The following is a 19,922-nucleotide window of genomic DNA, read 5'->3' on the forward strand; positions in this document are numbered from 1 at the left end:
CAACCTACGTTGTATCTACACTCATTGTCCATTATATCAACTCTACGTACTTACAATATAGGAGCACCTTTGTAGTTGTACAGGTACAGACTTTTTTGTTCTGCATACATTCTTACCCCCGTTTCACCCTGCTCTTCAATGGCCAGGGCCCCACAACACCACTATGGAGCAGGTATGTTTTGGGTGGTGGTTTATTCTCAGCACTTCAGTAACACTGATGTAGTGGTGATGAGTTAGTGTGTGTGGCGCTGGTATGAGTGGATCAGAGTTCTTAAACACTGTATCTCATTGCCCACTCTGTTAGACACACCTACCTCGTTGGTCCACCTTGTGAATGTAAAGTCAGGGACAGTAGCCCTTCTGTTGCTGCCCAGTTTGTGTTGTTTGTTTTTTGGACTATTCTCAGTTCAGCAGTGATATGAGAGCTTTTAAACCTTTTTCAGACCTGCTATGTCTGATCCATTTATACCTGTGCCACACATCGCCACCATGATCAACCACCCAAATCATACCTGCTCTGTGGTGGTCCTGTGGGGTCCTGACCATCGAAGAACAGGGTGAAATGAGGATAAAAAAAAGTATGCAGAGAAACAGATGGTTTCTAGAAGTACAAAGTGCTCCTTTATGGTCAGTGGAGCCGATCAGATGGAGAGTGAGTGCAGACGTAAGGTGATTGATCAGTGTAATAGGACTGTAGTGCATAAAATGATGCAGTGTTTGAGATAAATGAAAATTGATAGCTCCACAAGCACCTTATGCTCCACAAGTGGGTAACTGTGTCTGGCCTTCATTGAGGAGTCTGTTATGCTGAGTGCTTTATTGACATACACCATATTATTACTGATTGTCTTTATTCTGTAATTAAACAGTTATTTCCTGATTAGAGCAGTTTTTTCACAGGGCACAGGGGAATTTGGTTTAATGCATATGAAAATTACATATGCAAAGGCCTTCAGATCTCAAACCAATTAAAAAGCTGTGAATTTTTGGATGGGTTTGTCTGACTGCAGTCATCAAAATACTGGGGATATATTTTAAATGAAAGACATGCCGTGGTCTTTTACATATTTTCCTTCAATTTGTCACTTGGCATAAGCTGATACAAATTTAATGCCAATATGTAATCACACTTATACACAGTCATATCCGAATATTAAGACCACCTCCTTGTTTGTACCCTCCCTGTCCATTCACTTAGCTCTGCTGTTCATACAGGAGCACCTTGGTATTCTACAATGACAGACTGATGGACTACAGACTATCTGTATAATTTGGGTGGTGGTGTTGTGTCAATGCGTGTTGTGCTGGTACACGTGGAGGAGACACAGCAGTGCTGCTGGATTTTCAAAGCCCTCTATGTCACTGCTGGACTGAAAATAGTCCACCAACCAAATATATCCACCCAACAGTGTCCTGAAGGGCTAACGGATGAGCTACTTTATCTGACTTTACATCTACAAGGTGCGCCATCAATGTGGGTGTGTATAACAGAGTGGAGAGCGAGTTGATATGATGTAACACTGCTGGTGTAGCACTGCTGTGTCTGATCCAAATGTACAAATGCAACACACACAATCACATCATCACTGCTTAAGTGCCGTCATTGAACAACAAGAGAACAACAGATGGAATACAGTCTGTAATTGTGGAACTGCAGTGCTCCTGTATGGCAATGGACAGCGGAGCGGGGAGAATGAATAGTGAGTGTAGATACAAGGAGATGTGCTGATATGACTGATATGACTGTGTATATTATATGTTTTATGTAACACTATGTTGGGATTTTGAACTCGCTTTAAACAGAGACCTACTTCAGGACTTTGCTTTGCTTTGCGTTTTTTTTTTTTGGGTGGCTCTAGTAGCCAAATCAACTTACATGGTGGTTGGTTTTCTAGTATTTAAGTTCTTGAACAATTCTGGGATACTTTCTTACAAAGCGGGTTTTGTGTGGGACATTGGTTGGTGTGAGCCAGTTTGCCAGGTTGTATTTTATTTTCCCTTTCTTTTTTCTAACGTCCCTTCTTATTTTCCTCCTACATGCACAACATAGGTAGCCTAGCTCTGTGTCACTTGTTTCTTTTTCCATTCTTTGAAAAAATAAAAATATATATCTACAGGGGTTGGACAATGAAAGTGAAACACCTGGTTTTAGACCACTGTAATTTATTAGTGTGGTGTAAGGTCTCCTTTTGCGGCCGATACAGCGTCAGTTGGTCTTGGGAATGACATACACAAGTCCTGCACAGTGGTCAGAGGGATTTGAAGCCATTCTTCTTGCAGGATAGTGGCCAGGTCTCTACGTGATGCTGGTGGAGGAAAACGTTTCCTGACTCGCTCCTCCACAACACCCCAAAGTGGCTCAATAATATTTAGATCTGGTGACTGTGCAGGCCATGGGAGATGTTCAACTTCACTTTCATGTTCATCAAACCAGTCTTTCACCAGTCTTGCTGTGTGTATTGGTGCGTTGTCGTCCTGATACACGGCACCGCCTTCAGGACACAGTGTTTGAACCATTGGATGCACAGGGTCTTACTGGTGCAGTGTGGAGTTAATGAAGATTGTCCACCAGGCTGCTCCAGTTTAGCCATGACACCTCCCACACTACAATGACAGGTGTTTCACTTTCATTGTCCAACCCCTGTACATATAAAACATTAGGTTTCTTTACTTCTCTCTTCCTCTCCCCCTGTATGCAGCAGTGCTGATCTGCGTATGTTAAAATGTAGCCAATTTTAAACCTGTTTCTCTATGTTGTGTTTATGCATTAGCACACACTTTCTTACACACACACACACACACACACACACACACCTAAAGCATTGATCCTAAATGTCCAGTCACTTGAAATGTTATTGTTTTGTTTCAATCTCAGCTGCTGAATGCTAGGGCTGCATGGAAAGGGCTGCTCAAAAAAGCTCTCTCACAGCAGCAGTGTTGCTGGCACCTCCTCATGCCAAAGCAAGTGAGAGGGCTGCATTTAGAATCTGTGGGAATCCTTTTTGGAGATTTCGATTGTCTTGTGAGAGAACAAAGGCACTTTGTGGGAACACTGTAGCACAAATGTGTGGGAGGTTGGCAAAGGGAGCTGCACTTGTTCCACCAATGGTCTTTTTTTTTTCTCCCCCTAATGGCAATAGCGGGGGTGAGTTGTTACCTTGCTGCCTCTCTACCTAGACACACACACACACACACACTCACACACACACAAAGGCTGGCACTCAGTTTCTTTGGCACAGTTTTACATTGCTTTCATATCAGCTTGCCACGTCTGAACAGAATAATAGTGATGAAGTATCAAAGCTTTACTTATTGTTAGAATGATGTTAGAAAAAGGCTCCCATGTGCTCACTTTTGAAGCTAGGAAAAGTTGTGTTTCTTTTTTCTTTAAACATCATTAAAGATAATAGGATTACAGTAGTGTCTGGAGTGCTGTGGTCCATGTGTGTGTGTATGTGTGTGTGTGTGTGTGTGTGTGTGCATGGTCTTTACTGTACCACTGTTTGGTGTGACTGTAATTGATGTTGAGAGACACATGTAGGTGTGTGCTCAAACGATAAGGCATAGCTCTGACACACACACACACACACACACACACACACACACACACACACACATATCATGCCATGACAAAGCTCATTGGAACAAAGACGATGCTGGAGCTGACACAAGCAGAACCAGAAATCTCAAGCTATCAGCTCTGCCCACGCCTGCGCTTGCATTACACCACCTCCTTCCCCCTGAGTCCATTGGCCCAGCTCAAAGCCAGTCAAAGTCGAAAGCGTGCTTTTCAAGAAGAGACCTTCTGTACCGCATTCCGTTGAAGTCGCAATTTTTTTTTAAAGAAAGGGAAAAGAAAAACCCTTGAAGGGGGAAAACAGGGACCCGAATGACATCGACCTATCACTGATGTGGCTCTTAGTTAAAAAGTAATTTTCATAATTTTTCTCCTGGTTATTCGTCCTGTCATTAGATAAGCAAGGGACCATTAGGGGTTGTGGGCTTGGGTTGTGGTAGTCACCTTTAGATTCTTTAGAAGAAGCTTTGGATTTGCACCTTTGTCTTGACATTTCCGTTTTAGTTGTCACCAGCTCAGGATTGTGCTCAGTAGGAGTTTTTAGAGTTTGTTTGTGTGTGTGTATAAATACGTATGTGCCCAAGATATCACTTCTAACTTTGCGGGCCATGCCAACTTGCACACGTTAAAAGTTCAATGGTTTTGTGAGTCTTTAAGGTGAGTTCCTGGAGAAAGAAGACATCTAGCATGCAGCAAAACTCTAGAGAATATAATTTGCACTTAGTTATGTCCATTCATTTCAATAGTTACTGCATATTAAACACAATGTAATAAATGTAAAAATGAACAAGAATTTTCAAAAATGAATTTCCATGTAAGCTTTTAGAACAAAAATATTTAATTCTAGATTTTACCCCATTACCCTCAATGGTTAGCCAGACTGGATAATAAATTATAATTGCAAAAAAATACTGAAATTCCTTAGTGATGTATTTGGTAAAGACACAAGCTTTGGTTGTACTTTGATTATATTTCTTCTATTATTAGTGTTGATTTAAATGTAATAGTTTTTTTAAGGCGCTTAATTGGGAGAGTACATTGGTTAAATAAACAAGTTTTGACCATGGTCAAATTATATATCTACTTGTTTGGATGTAATGACATGTTAACATATCCTCAACAAATGGAAATATTACATTGTAGTGCGTAGTTATTATTTATTTACTAATTATGACATGTTTTACACAAACTGTTTATATGCTTAGAAATGTAAAAACAAATGGAGTTCAGCCAGGAACAGCCAAACATTTGTATGGAGCTTTTCATCAGCTTACCGTTTACTCATCGATGTCAGTGTTTCTATAGTAAAACCCTGGAAGACTATTATAACACTGAAAACAGACCGATTGTGTTAGAGCTGTGCATTATATCAGTTTTCAGGGTTTAGATAAAGAACGAGACAATACTGTTAATGTGGTGCATACAAAGATATAACAGATTTCTTCAGTAAAGCAATAACAGTGTTTATATAAAGGCTGTTTCATACCTAGTGCCAAAACTAAATAGTTACCCAATTGCAGAAGAAATGGCTGGGCACAGAGATGGCACATACCGCTTGAAGATAGAAACAACATTCCTAGTCCCTGTGATGGATTCCTAGTAGGCCGTAGGCCGTAGGCCGTGTTGCAGGAAGCAGTAAAAGGGGTTTGCCCCAAAGACAACGTCTGTCAATCCTCTATTTATTGAAGCAACAACAATTGCTTTCTGTCCAGCTCCATTATGTTCAACTGGGTGCAATCAGTGTGTGTTTACATTGAGGTCTGTTTCCTTTGTTCCTCGTTTCTACTGTACTGGAAAGAGCAGCTTCCAGCAGCACTACAGTGCCAGTGCAGCTCTGGCGCAAAGGTACACGGCCACCAGGGACAGTGATGCAATAGGTATGCGTATCAAGCAATGTGGACTTGAAAAGAGATGAGGATGTTACTCTGTTTCTGCTCCATAGGTGGGTAATACTGACTTTTTTGCTGTTGCCGATCACTTAGTGTGGAACTGACTCCAACGTCAGGAAACAGCTACCTCCATGAAATTAAACACATGACGAAAGTGCTGCAAAACTAAACAAATCGAGTTACACATGAGTTCCATGGTAATTCAAGCAGTGAATAAAAACTTACAGACAAGTTCAACTTCAGCCACTTAGAAGCTACAGGTGGTGTCTTACTCCAAAATACTCTTCCACCAAATGCAGAGCTTCTTACTGAATACAAACAAATGGGTTTTTATTTGCTGTTATTAGAGTAGTTCCCCAACATTGTCTAAGTTGCTTTAGTCTCCTCTCCCACACTGTGTGCCACCCCTCCCCACATTAACCCTAGTATTTTTGCACATAGAAGGAATGTGAGAAACCTTAGGTACACTCACTGTAATTCAGTAACTATCGTGAAACACTGAAGATATAAACAATTTGTATTGTTATGAATGAATACACGAAAAACTGTGTTGTGGTAGATAAAAGTAGACGAATATGTTTCAGCACAACCTATATATATATATAAAATACATTGTTTGGAGACACAGAGTATTCTTATGACAGCAGCAACATGTTCACAAAACTGGCACACCCTTATGGATATTGTATTCAGTATTTATTTCTACACACAGAAAATAGAGAAACCTCAAGGAAATACAGTCAGTTCTGCTCCCAAAACGCTACATATCCCTCTTCTTTTCACTCTGCGCCCCAAACCACTAATTGACACCAGACACTCTGGCCTCAGTCACATTATTATTTCCCAACTTTAGGACTATCATACTTTCAGTCATACTTTCCCCTATAGGACTAATGGTAATACATTAATAGTGTGCTATAGGAAGTATCCTGGTGGCTAGACTCTGTATTGGGCTCTTTTTTTTTTTTTTTTATGGAATGCTGAAATTGTTTGCATGTGCAACTGCGGTAGCATGATTTATATTATTCATTTGATATCCAAACCTCACAAAATCAGTGACATTTGCTAAGATCATCTGGTGAAAATGAAGTATATGGGCCCCTGCATTGCCAAATGTTATGTGATATCTTTAGTCTACAAAAATCATGTCTCCAAGCCCAGTGAGATAAGGTAAGACAGAGCAGGCTGACATCTGGCTGGAGCTTATCAGGTTCAGCCTGCAGCTCAGATAGAAATAAAGGGGATAGGAAGAGACAAAGGTAGAGGTAGCAAGTGGGGAGGGAAGTATTGCTTAGCCATAATTAAGTGAAATGTCAGATAGATGGCTGCCAAGAGTTTTTGGCTACTGGCCACCATCTGTCTTGAGCCCTCACTGGTCTTCTGTTAACTTTATCCAATTCCCCTTTTTACTTGCCATTTGACCAGGCCTGGTATCTTTGTTGGTGTAAGGAGAATTCGTGCTGTATGATAAGTATCACTCATAAAAAATAGTATAGAGAAATCTTTCAGCCTATGGCTCAGAAATGTCCTTTTCAAGCAGCCATGGGTGATGGAATAGGCTTCACAGCTGGGAATAAAATGTTTTCCCACATCTGTGATGACAAATACTGCAGATCTATTCCTCTTTATATGGTTCAAGGCATCAGACAGCTCTCGACTGGAAACCAACTGATTGGCAAATGGTCTCTTTTTCTTTTTTTATTTAAAAAGTGCCACTTTGTCAATCCTCAGGAGTAAATGTAAAATTCAAGTAGTGTATTAAGTTTTCTGTTTGTGACCCATTGTGAATCTGTTTATAAATGCTTTTACTAGACATTATAAGGAAGACCTCTGAGATTATTGTTTTATTTTTTTTAATAAATACCATTTACAAGACTGCAGAGACTGTAAGGCTACTGTGAATAATACGGTGTCGCAAAATCGCAAAGTGTTCTTTTAATGTGTTTGGTCCTGATTTAAGCCAATGGAATATTAGAATGTTAAAAATGAAACAAAATACTATTCCAAACTACTACGCTCACTTTAATCATTATGATCAATGATATGTTGTAAATTACGTACATGTTTATTGTTTATGTGCCTTATATTTGATCACCATATTTGAATACAATTTAAAATGTAAATTTTAGTATAGATTCTTTTTCAATGCAGAGCTGCTATTAGGGGATCTGTTCACTGTTCTGTTTACTAATAATAAGTTGAAACTTAAAGTTGTAAAGTTCTAGCATCTAAACCAGTCAATTATTTTACACCTGCAAATAAATAAATAGGCCTTCATGGTGGTACCACAGACAGTGTCGCCGTCACACAGCTCCAGGGTCCTGGGGTTCTGGGTTTGAGCCCCGCTCCAGGTGACTGTCTGTGAGGAGTGTGGTGTGTTCCCTCTGTGTCTGTGTGGGTTTCTTCCGGGTGACTGTCTGTGAGGAGTGTGGTGTGTTCTCTCTGTGTCTGTGTGGGTTTCCTCCAGGTGACTGTCTGTGAGGAGTGTGGTGTGTTCTCCATGTGCCTGCGTGGGTTTCCTCCGGGTGACTGTCTGTGAGGAGTGTGGTGTGTTCTCTCTGTGTCTGCGTGGGTTTCCTCCGGGTGACTGTCTGTGAGGAGTGTGGTGTGTTCCCTCTGTGTCTGTGTGGGTTTCTTCCGGGTGACTGTCTGTGAGGAGTGTGGTGTGTTCTCTCTGTGTCTGTGTGGGTTTCCTCCAGGTGACTGTCTGTGAGGAGTGTGGTGTGTTCTCTCTGTGTCTGTGTGGGTTTCCTCCAGGTGACTGTCTGTGAGGAGTGTGGTGTGTTCTCCATGTGCCTGCGTGGGTTTCCTCCGGGTGACTGTCTGTGAGGAGTGTGGTGTTTTCTCTCTGTGTCTGTGTGGGTTTCCTCCGGGTGACTGTCTGTGAGGAGTGTGGTGTGTTCTCCCTGTGTCTGCGTGGGTTTCCTCCGGGTGACTGTCTGTGAGGAGTGTGGTGTGTTCTCTCTGTGTCTGCGTGGGTTTCCTCCGGGTGACTGTGAGGAGTGTGGTGTGTTCTCCCTGTGTCTGCGTGGGTTTCCTCTGGGTGACTGTCTGTGAGGAGTGTGGTGTTTTCTCTCTGTGTCTGTGTGGGTTTCCTCCGGGTGACTGTCTGTGAGGAGTGTGGTGTGTTCTCCCTGTGTCGGCGTGGGTTTCCTCCAGGTGCTACAGTTTCCTCTCATGTTCCACAAACACACATTGGTAGATGGACTGACTACTCAATGTGTCCACAGATGTGAGTAAAAGTGTGAGTGTGTGTCACCCTGTGAAGTACTGGCACCCACTCCAAAGTGTGTCCCTGCCTTGCCCCCAGTGATTCCGGGTACGCTCCGGACCCACCGCGACCCTGAACTGGATAAGCGGTTACAGACAATGAATATATGAATGAATTATCAATGAAGTAAATTTAAAAAATATATATTTTATTTTATACTCAAGAAGTTGTAATTCCAGGCTTTTGAACTACAGCCTATCTATTTGTCTCTGTATCTTCTTTATCTGTCAGGTGTGGGTTTGGGATTTGTGTATAAATATATAAATCATGCCATTTTTAAATGTCCACTTCTCTGGGAAATATTTTCATTCCACTGCATGCTACCAACTGTGAAACAAAATGAATGGCTTCATGCCATGCTTTTTTGATTTGTGTCCAAGTGTGAGGTGCATTAGATTGTTTTCATGTCTGAAATACAGTTATTTTTGAACAGATTTCTGTATTTTTTGTGAATATTTTACAGAACAGAAAACAAGATCCGTCGTGGCATGTTTGTTAAGACACAAAAGCCAGTTCAAATAACTCCAGTTTGCAGAATTCTTAGTAGTTAGATTTCCAACCACGTAAAGCTGCCATATCCGATGATCTGTTCCAGGACCTAGGCCTTTTGGGAGATTATTTTATCTGTTTGTTTGCATTTCACATTTTCATCAAGGTCCCCAAGGGTTCCAGAAGAGATTTTGTGTTAAAGCACCCTACAAATAAAGACTTAGTTTGCTGATGTTATATGCATATGTTGTTTCTCATTATGTTTTATAATGTTTATGACTTTTGAATGTCTAAATATTTGCTAAGCATGGGTAATCACAGCCAGGGGCACTGGTAGATATCTTGGGCCATGTGAAAGATTACAATTTGATTCCAATTCATCTGATCTCCTGTAGAAATAAAGGTAGAGTATTAAAATAAAATGACACTGCACTGCTTATTGCAAATTGTTATCCTGATAATCCAACCAGGTTAATATGAAATCTAGTATGTTGTAATGGCACCAAGTTAAGGTCAGTTAATAAAACCTTTCTTTGGGAAGAACTGAGTCACTAGTTTTCAGCCCTTTTCCCCCTCTCAGTGTTCTGCTTCGTAGTTCACCTCACCATCACCATCTGTCCTTAGAACAACCAACAGCTGAGCTGAACATTCCCAGAGCATTCACATTTCACATGTCCGGCTCTGCCAGAATCAGACTGTACCATTCAGTAAAGAGAGAGGGGTGATATGATAAATATTAGAGAAAAATGTTTTTGCGTATTTTAACAGATGAATTTATACATTTTATTTTAAAAGCCTACACATGGCAATATTATTAAAATAATATTAATAACCATTAAAGGGCCCCCTGTCAGTGCCAGGCAGTTAACATCGTCCTAACCTTTTACCCCTCTAGCCATGCGCTTAATAACAGCACATTAAATGTTGTTCTTATTTATGATTTCACAGTGATTTCCAAACATTAATTCCATATATCCCCATGCACAACAGAACGAACAGTCACCGTTCACTAAATGCTATTGTAAATATGTTCTTTAATGAGTGTGGGACTGCCTAGCCCAGCAGTAGTTCAAGCTGCCGGGTTGCTAACTCTCACTACAAACCCTTTTACAAGGTCTCATTATGAGCCATTAGCCTTCCCTCAGCTCAAGGTGTGCTTTACTGTCAATCTGTTAAATCCCTGCTCCATGTTGAAAAACCCAGGCACGGTGAGGTAGCTTTTGCTCCTGATGTTGTAATTCACTCTGTCATGCTTACCCCACCCATGTCTTTGATGTGCAGCACATGTGGTGACATTAGCAGTGCAGAACATTTTTGTGAAATGTGCCTCAGGATTATCGCCTGGTACAGATCGAAAATGAGAGTGAAAGTTTTTGTCAGAAATATCCTCTTCCTGAGGAGCGACTCGCCACTTTCCCCGTCTCCTGCCATCACAGGAGTGTGTTCGCTGGTGGGAAAATATCACTGACAACAGGGTTATTCACATCTCCTCAAAATGGATGGATGCCCAATTACAGATTGAAATGTGCTTGTCGCAGACCTGCCTCAGTGCTTTCAACACGGCTGATGTAAACTCCCCCACACCACCTTCAATTACACGCTTTATAATGATGTTTATTTAAAACCAATTCACTTGAAAAATGTTTTGCTGTAATTACTGCATTTGCTTGATCAATGAAAAATGGCTAATTATCTCAATTTTATTTAATTGTTTGTTTATTTTATTTATTTATTTTTCCTGTGCTCTAAGAACAAATTACGAATGGCTTACTCAAACTGTATGAAGTGCCCTTTCTTGTGAATTAGCCAGGAGTTTAGCGGTACGCAAAGGGTCATTGGGAGCTGCCTGTCTGCATAATCTACACTAAACAAAAACAGTGCATGAACATGTATCCCACTGAGAGTCGCTAGCAGCAGTCAAGCTTGAGTTCTTCCCTTCTGGCTGGTCAATGTGAAACTGATCTGTCTGCATTTTTCCCTTATGCTCTATTATCTCCAAAGCCTATGCACCCTAGCTTTAGTCTCATGGGAAATTAGCTTTCTGTACGAGGACTAGATGTCAGTGGAAACGCCATTAATGCCAATATATATGGAATATGGTTACTGCATCAAAGGAATTTTAAACAATAGGCAACAGGACCCCTGCTTTTTTTAGTCTCTTGCTGCTTCCTGTAAAAAGTGACAGGAAACACCCTAAATCTTTTCAGTTTATACATGATACAATAAAGACTTTAGAGGTTCAGCCAGAAAGAGAGAGTGAACACAAGTAAATATTGGTCTGGGTTTTACTTGTTGGTGTAAGAGATAAAAGCATGCTGAGACATCCTGAGCTGACCTTCTTGTTGGACTAGAAAGGAGTATTTTTTAATGCTTATTGATGTTTTGCTTTGTTAGTAAATTATTTATGGAAATAAAATATAAAGCATAAAAGATGAAACATGGACTGCTCTGAGAGGTTTTACTGTGATTTGGACCGTCTGAGATGAGCTTAGGCCCAGAGAACTCATTATCAGTTTCACAAAAGCTTGAGGTATGGCTTTGTCTTTGAAAACCTGAGATTCAGGTTGCATTGTTTGATACAGTGGTGGATTCTGTTAAGTAACAACAGTTACTACCCAAACCCATTTGCCTATATTTATCACTGAAGAATGACAGGTTTCTGCAGTGCCATCTGAGGGATTAATGGTTGTGCTCATTCAACATTGCTGTTCATTGCTTGTGGACAGGTTCTCTATAGTTGGTGAATTATTTTTCAATATTAAACACAGTGTATGATAAAACACCTAAATTCTAAGCAATCCTGTTTGAAGTATTCTCTCATGAAGTGATACCTACTTATACCTGGAAAGACTGAGCCTTTGGTGATTGCTTTTTATACTTTTTACATACAACTGCGTATAGTGTAAGGATTCAAAATAGTGTGCCATGAATTAACTCTTATTTTGCCCCTGATCCCACTTTTTTTTGGAGTGTGTTACAGGCATTAGTTTTAGAATTAGTTTATATTTACAAAACGTAAATCAGACTTGAAGGACTGGCGCCCCCTGCAGTGTGTATTCCTGCCTTGCGCCCAATGATTCCAGGTAGGCTCTGGACCCACCGTGACCCTGAACTGGATAAGGGTTACAGATAATGAATGAATGAATGAATAAATCCGATTTTTTAAAAATTCTCCAACTTTTCTAAAAATGGGCGTTGTATATTATGACCACTACGTAGCCTACATCATGTCACCATTTCATTTGATTACACACTTTCTGCTCAACATTCAAATGCTTAGCAAACAAATCAAAACAATGCCGTCTAAATGCGTTGAACACGTGAGCAGTATTTCAGCGAATGTAAAACTTGGTCATTACGTTATGCTCATTCTTTTCACATTTTACTGTTGTAAATAAAACTGCAGCATCATGGTTGTGTTTACTTTGCTAACATTACTCTACATTATCTGTTGACATGCTTCTTTTGACATGCCTATATTGTCTGTCTCGTGCCCTGCCTATGAATGTTTCTCTGCCTCTGTTCTTCTTTCCTTGCCCCTTTCCTTTCTCATTTGCTTCTCCCTATCTCTCTTTCTCTCTCTCACACTTCTCTCTGGCACTTGCTTTCTCTCTTTTTCTCATTCACTTACTCTGTGCTTCCTTTGTCTTCTCACCTCTAATCTTTTTACCCCCTTCTTCCTTGATTTCTCTTTTTCTCATTTACACATTCTCTCTCTCTCTCTCTCTTTCTCTCTCTCTTTCTTTGTCACCACAGTTCTGTAAAAATTAATACACTGCAACTGTAGAAGGCACCCAGGAGGGGGGAAATATTAAAAAATGTTGCTTTAATTACCTTTCTTAGCTAATTTCCTTGGGGTGATCACAGGTACCAATTTTATCTGCAGTTCTGATCCTGGCACAGCCAAGGTAATCAGCATTTTTAGGAACTATAAAAAGGCACTTTGTGAAGGAACTGCAGAGTGAATGCACAGCTTAATTCTCATGAGGTTCCTAAGGTTTGCTAGGCTATTGGTAGATTGTTGCTAAGTGTTTTGTATGTTGGGTTACAGTTGATTTCTCATGTGTTGCTAGGCAGTTGCTATGATATCTCAGTTACTTTACAAGGTGGCACTAGACCGTTGCTACGTAATATAAGGTGTTTTCTAGAATGTCATGAGGTGGTTGTTATGGTTACCCAGGTACTTACTAGACGTTAGTTAGTGTGTTGCTAGATGGTTGCTATGCTATCCCATTTGAATGCTAGGGTGTTGCTAGGCAGTTGTTATGGTATCTCATGCAGTTATAAGGGTGTGAATTGGTTTGGTACATTTGGCAGTTGCTAGGGGTTTGCTATGGTGTCCTGGGTATTAAAGTAGCTGCAATGTTAAACGAGGTGTTTTCTGTGTTCTTGCAAATTTGCAATGTGATGGTTATGGGGTTCCTTTGTTATCCATAGGGAGATTTCAAGGATGTGGCATAGTGGTGGCTATAGTGTCACAAGTGATTTCAAGAATTTTCGCAGGTGATTGCTTTTTTATTGTTAATAGGGTGTTACTGTCCATAGTGTTGTGCACTGAACATGTTCATATTTTTGTGAACGCTGAACTGAAAGACTCCGTTTACGAATAATGAACGTGAACGTGAGCATCGTACACTCTTGCATGACTGAACGCCACTCACATTTATGGAATGCTGCGTTACATCATCAAAACACATCCATACATGGCCACTGTTAGCGGCATTTTTAAAAAAAAATTTGAATCAGTTTTTGAGCTCCACACGTTTTTGTGCATATTTTATCCGCCTGGTTTGAAAAAAAAAACAAGTCGAATTTAAAACGACACATTGAGCTGAAGCATTGAAGCAGGCTTGTGAAATACATGCAAATTATTGAAGTCACAGTGATGGAAGGACAGATTTCCCCATTCATTATAATAAATCCTTGTTGTGGTATTGAACTGCTGCAAAAGTTAATATTTTCTAAATAAAATGGTAATATACTGTATAGTTTGTCATTGTCAGCATAATATGATACATTGTTATACATTGTTAGTGAGCATGGTATATGATAGTATATTTATTTTGGGAGTAGCAAGGATTGTGCACTGGTGATGTGTGGGTAGAAAGGGATTCTACTGAAAAAGGATAGCAGCCTATATTTTGAGGGGAAAAATACTCCGGTACATCTAGTGGTTGCTTAAGGGTTTTCATAATGCGTCTAATGTGGTATTCCAGGTCTCAGCTATAGACGCTCCTCCCACAAGTAGACACAGAGTCTGATACCTTCAGTGCACTAACCTGGCCTCACTGTCAGGATTCTAGCCAATTGCATTCTGATTGGCTCTTGGTACATCCACGTATACAAACTTTCGTGTAGTGTGGCTCTTAATGGTTTGACGTGAATCGAAAACGCTGCCTCCTCCTACACATCATGCCAAAATAGCAGACTAGTGATTGATCCATTTGCTTGTCAGTCACACTTCTTTTCCTGCAGTAGTAGGCTGTTATTGGTTACGTTAAGTAGCGAAAGACACCAGACTCTCTCTACCGAGTCTGGAAGTGCAAGACTATGTTCCCAGTGGCTCCAAGTGAGTTTCTAACTGGCGGCTATGGTGTTTCAGATTTGCTAGTCAGTTTCTGTGGTACATCTAGTGGTTGCTGTTGTATTCCAGGTTGATCCAAAGGTGTTGATAGGCTGTTGCTATAGGTTCAGAAATGGTTGCTACTGCTTTGTTAACCAGTTGCTATGGTTTGACTAGTGATGCTAAGATGTATTTATAGTGGTTAAGTTGGTATTCTGATCTGACCAACAGTTCCTGGTTTAGACGGATGATAAATGTAAGAAATTACGTGAGTAATGCCCTAGACAAACTTTGGCAAAAAATAAAACCATGGAAAATGTATTGTATCATCACATCACTGTGTGTGTGTGTGTGTGTGTGTGTGTTCATCTCTGGCACTTACTGGGTTGAGCACACCCTTACCTTTTTGTTTGGAAAAGCCTAATGTAAACCATCAATCAGTGTTAAATATAAAATAACCATATTTCTGTGGTATAATGGAGTTCTGTTTAAGACAAATATCTGGTGAAGGACTTTTTTTCCTTTACTGTTTTTCTCTTCAAATGACATATATTTAATAAAAGTGTCTTGCTTGTTTATGAAGAAGAAACTTTTGCTGAGGAGTTGCAAGCTCTAAGTCATATACGTTGAAAATATTAAAAAAAATATTTCTTTTAGTGTTCAGTCAGAGAATTTGGTCTGTGTGGTGTGTCTTGATGCAATGTTTGTTGAAAGCTATGTAGGCCACTTCGCAACATCATTTTCTTGCTAAGGATTGCAATTAATCTTGTACTGGATACTGGTTACACGACATACTGATTGGCCCACCATAATAAAATACATTTTGTATAAACAAGCAAACTTGCATCCTGATAATAAGTCAAAGTATTTCTCATTTGTATTTATGAAGTTGGGATGTAATTAAGCCCAGCTGTGCTGAATCCAAGACTATGACCAAACAAAGGCCCGGTCTAAAAGGGTTGAGGCAATGAGAACAAGACAATTGATGCACAAAAGATCAACAGAAAATGAGCATTGCAGCAAAAATAAAATAATAAAATAAAAATAAAAAAAACATTAAAATGCCAGTCAGCACAACACAAAATAAAACAGAAGAACATTTGTGTTTTGGAACAGCTGAGTCAAAGTTGAAACTGTGCTTCCTCGTCAGTTTTTTTATGCCGTGAAATTTATAAATAACATCCCTGCAGCCAGAGCCTTAAGTGTGCTTTTTCTTTAGAGAGAATTCTAAAGAGTGGCTTTCTTTTTAAAATAAAGTGATTCTGGTTCTTATCCTGGACTTAATCTAAAGTGCAGTGCAAGAACAGAATAATATTCTAATTGTTGACCGTACTTTACTTTTAAATCTGATAGTTATTTTGGGCATGAACATTCATTATTTGAAATCTGTATGGTTGACAAATCTGGGTTAAGGTAATTGCGTAATGTAAATGTGGTACAGTACAGCTTAGGTATATTTAAATAATTAGTTCAAATAATGTGTGACAAATTCATCTTGGGGCAGCACCGTAGTTGCACTGCAGCAGAGTTTCTGGGGTTGTGGGTTCAACCCCCACTGGGGTCTGTGAGGACTTTGGCGTGTTGTCCACATGTCATTGGGTGTGTCCCCGGTAAATTATGAACCAACTAGCGATAGTATGTTTTGGTCTGATAAACTAAGGGACCACAAATCATTCCTTTATTTTTTAGTATATAGGCCATTGAGTACATTCATTATGTATTGAGAGTTGATTTAAGAGAATGTAGGATAATCCCTTAAGATTTATATATTTTATTAAACATTTAAAGATGAAAAGAAAGTGGAACTTCCAAAAACTGTTTAGAACATTGGTGGACCTCCAAAAAAGGACCTCCAAGAAATCACAAACACATGCAGTGACCAGGGGATTTTATTTTTAGCGGTCCACCAGGTACTGAACAGTTTTGGAAGTTCCAGTTTCTTTTCATCTTTAACTCTTTAATAAAATATTACATCTTTAATATTTTAAACTCCACTCTTTGAAAAACTGAGATAATATTATTCCCAGAAACATGGAAGGTATAATGAAAGCAGAAATGCACATGGTACAGACTAAAATATATTATTACAGCCTTATGTCAGAGATATCACTGTGTGGGACTCCTGTGTAACGTTTACTTAATGGAAATTGTGGTGGGAAATTAAATTACAGAATGGCACAGTAGGTATGTTTCAGTGTTTCTTTGTATATAAAATGAATATCAACTAACGCAGCATTGTGGGCCTGCTGAAATATTGACAGTAAGCAGTGGGAATGTCCACATTTGCTTTTGCAGTAGTATGTGCACTCACCACCACCAAACAGCTAAAATCATTTGCTGAGGAAAATAAACATGATTTCCCATGTGGAACCATTTTCTAGCACTCCCTCCATGGCATGCTGCAGAATAGTAATGCGGTGCAATTACAGCACTAGAGGAGTATAAAGGATGTGCTAAAGGTCAGCCGAGTCCAAGAGGCACTCAAGCCGCTGCCTTGTTGACATTCTTGCACAATAATGACCTTTAACAAGCTTCATTGTTCTTTGAGACTCAATGTAGTAGCACACTCTCTTTCTGCATCTTTTTAGCACTTGTTGTGAAAATGGTGTTGAAATGTGTACGTAAGACTCTTTTTTTCGTACGACACTAATGCTCCTGTCTCGTGCTTTTGACTCTAGAAAAATGAGCAACGGGGATCGATAGCTGAAGCTCAAAACCCCTTGCCAGCAAGGCTCCGTAAAAGACTTCTCACATGCTTTTCAAGGCCCTGGAGTAACAGCCACCAGCAACTGTGATTTATATTATAGCTCAAAAAAACTTTGAAACCTCGAAAGTATAAGTCTTTTCAAAGAACTGGTTGTTGGAAAAATAGGCCCCTTTCCACCCCCAAGTCCTTTGTCATTTTTTACACTTGAAAACTACAGGATAACTCCTTTTAAGCACAAATATTCCTCTGACAACAGATGTTAGGTGTTTGTTAGTTGACATTTCTCTGTTGCCAGGATGTAGTAGGCATAGTGCTGGGTGCTTGCTCCATGTGCATCCTCTTCTACTTTTCAGTGTGTGATGGCTGAATACTGGCCGTTAGCTTCACTGATACTGCTGCCAACTCGATGAATAATGGAAAGGTTAAGAGAGGACTGCCAGGGAGAGTGGCTGACTGAGTAAGTGAGGTGAGACTTGTGTGTGTGTGTGCTCATGAATCAGATGAACTTATGTTCACCCCTAAAGAGAGTGGATCATTATAAGAAGAGCTCAGAAATACCTGGGGGTGTCCCCTTGTTTGGCTTTAGTCGTTTTGCATCTTTCGTCCACAGGTGTTTTGTGTGTGTCTGATTATTATTATTTTTTGACTGATTACTGTGACCGTCATGTTATGGTGCACTAGATACACACCTAAAATATGTTCAGATCAGTCAGCTTTGGTTCGATTAAAACAAACTCTGTTAGTGTGGTTCATTAGAATAAGTGTGAACATTCCTTTACGAAATCTGGTGCGCTCCAATGACCAATGCTGCTGGAGTTGTAACACACTGTATCCACTCACTATCCACTCTGTTAGACACACGTACCTCATTGGTTCCCTTTGCAGATGTAAAGTCAGAGACAGTAGCTCATCTGTTGCTGTATAATTTGCGTAAGTTGTTCTCTAGTCTTTTATCAGTAGCCAATAGACACCCCCCATTGCCTTTTAAATATTTACTGGTGGAATATTCTCAGTCTAGTAGTGACACTGAGGGGTATAAAAACTTGAGCAGCTCTGCTGTGTCTGATCTACACACACACAATAACACACCACCACAACGTCAGTGTCATCGCAGCTCTAGGAATGATCCACCTACCAAATCATACCTGCCCTGTGGCGGTCCTGTGGCGGTCCTGTGGCGGTCTTGACCGTTAAAAAGACAGAAAATGTAGAAACAAGGAGGTAACAAGGAGCTAAATATTTTTCCATAGTTTTTATTCATAGGATTCATTCATTTTCTAATTTTCATCACTGATGTTAAGTGAGAGCAGGGATGCATGCATGATACTGTTGTTTCTGCAAGTTATATGCAAATTGATTTATGCATTTCCGTATATTCAACTGAAACATCCATGTGAGCAGCTGATCTTAAGTGTGGACTGCCACAGATGGTGTCAAACTTGGAAAATGCATAAATGGTGTTAAATAAATAGTAGCTGCCCTAATACAATTTTGTGTTATAAGTTATAATTGCATTCATTTTGACAACCTTAGGTTTTATGGTTTGGTTCCCACAGAGTGTAAGGTTGTTTTTAAGATGTCATAGGGTTGAAAGCCAGGGATCGTTGGGATCAGAGAGAATATATGGCTTGGCTTGACTGGATATAGTAATGCTCAGTAAAATTTTGTTATTCATTGCATTGATCTAACTATATAATATCAGCATGGTTTCTTAAAAAGAAGATGGTTTATTGATTAAAGAGGCAGTGAGATTGGTAAACATGGGGATGAGCATAAAGTGGGAAAGAGCTAGTTGTACTAGTTGCTATCCGTTATATTTCATTGTTTGTCTCTCTCTCTTTCTCTCTCTCTCTCTCTCTCTCTCTCTCTCTCTCTCTCTCTCTCTCTCTCTCTCCTCCCAAGAGAGAATGAATAGGGCTATACCATCCAGACAAATCCATGTGTGTGTGTGTGTGTTTTAGAACTGAATTTGAGAGAGAGAGATAGAGAGAGAGAGAGAGAGAGAGGGAGAGAAAACATTTTAAAAGTGAGCTTATATATCTTCATATACCTGGCACTTACTCTGTGTGCATTAGTATTCCCAGGAGCAGTGATAATGCATTCCTCATGAGCGATTAGAATGATTTTATGTTTCTGAGTGTATGTGTGTAAGCGGGAGAGGGAGGAGGAGGGAGGGAAGGGCAAGAAACAGAAAAAGGCTCAAGCCAAAAGAGGTGAGAATGTTTTCAGGAAAGGTCTATTGACTCTTGTCTTGTAGCCTGAATCCATGATGAGTCGAATTGCCATGGGAACAAGGGAGAAAACAGGAGATGGAATTGGTGATGCTCTGGGATAAGAGGAATGAAATTGTGTGAGTGTACATGCAGAGGCAGAGCCCGGATTCAGTTTTTGAGTAGTGCTGGGCGATTTCCACGATTCATTTGGTT

General features: G+C 40.0%; 1 protein-coding gene across 1 annotated transcript in view; it reads left to right on the forward strand.

Moving 5' to 3' along the window:
* The window catches only part of pvrl2l (PVR cell adhesion molecule related 2 like), a 125,092-nt gene that overhangs the window by 97,074 nt on the left and 8,096 nt on the right, over positions 1-19,922 (forward strand). The gene's annotated exons all lie outside the window — the stretch shown is intronic.

Source organism: Hoplias malabaricus, chromosome 6, assembly GCF_029633855.1.
Source record: "Hoplias malabaricus isolate fHopMal1 chromosome 6, fHopMal1.hap1, whole genome shotgun sequence".
Classification (NCBI taxonomy): Eukaryota; Metazoa; Chordata; class Actinopteri; order Characiformes; family Erythrinidae; genus Hoplias; species Hoplias malabaricus.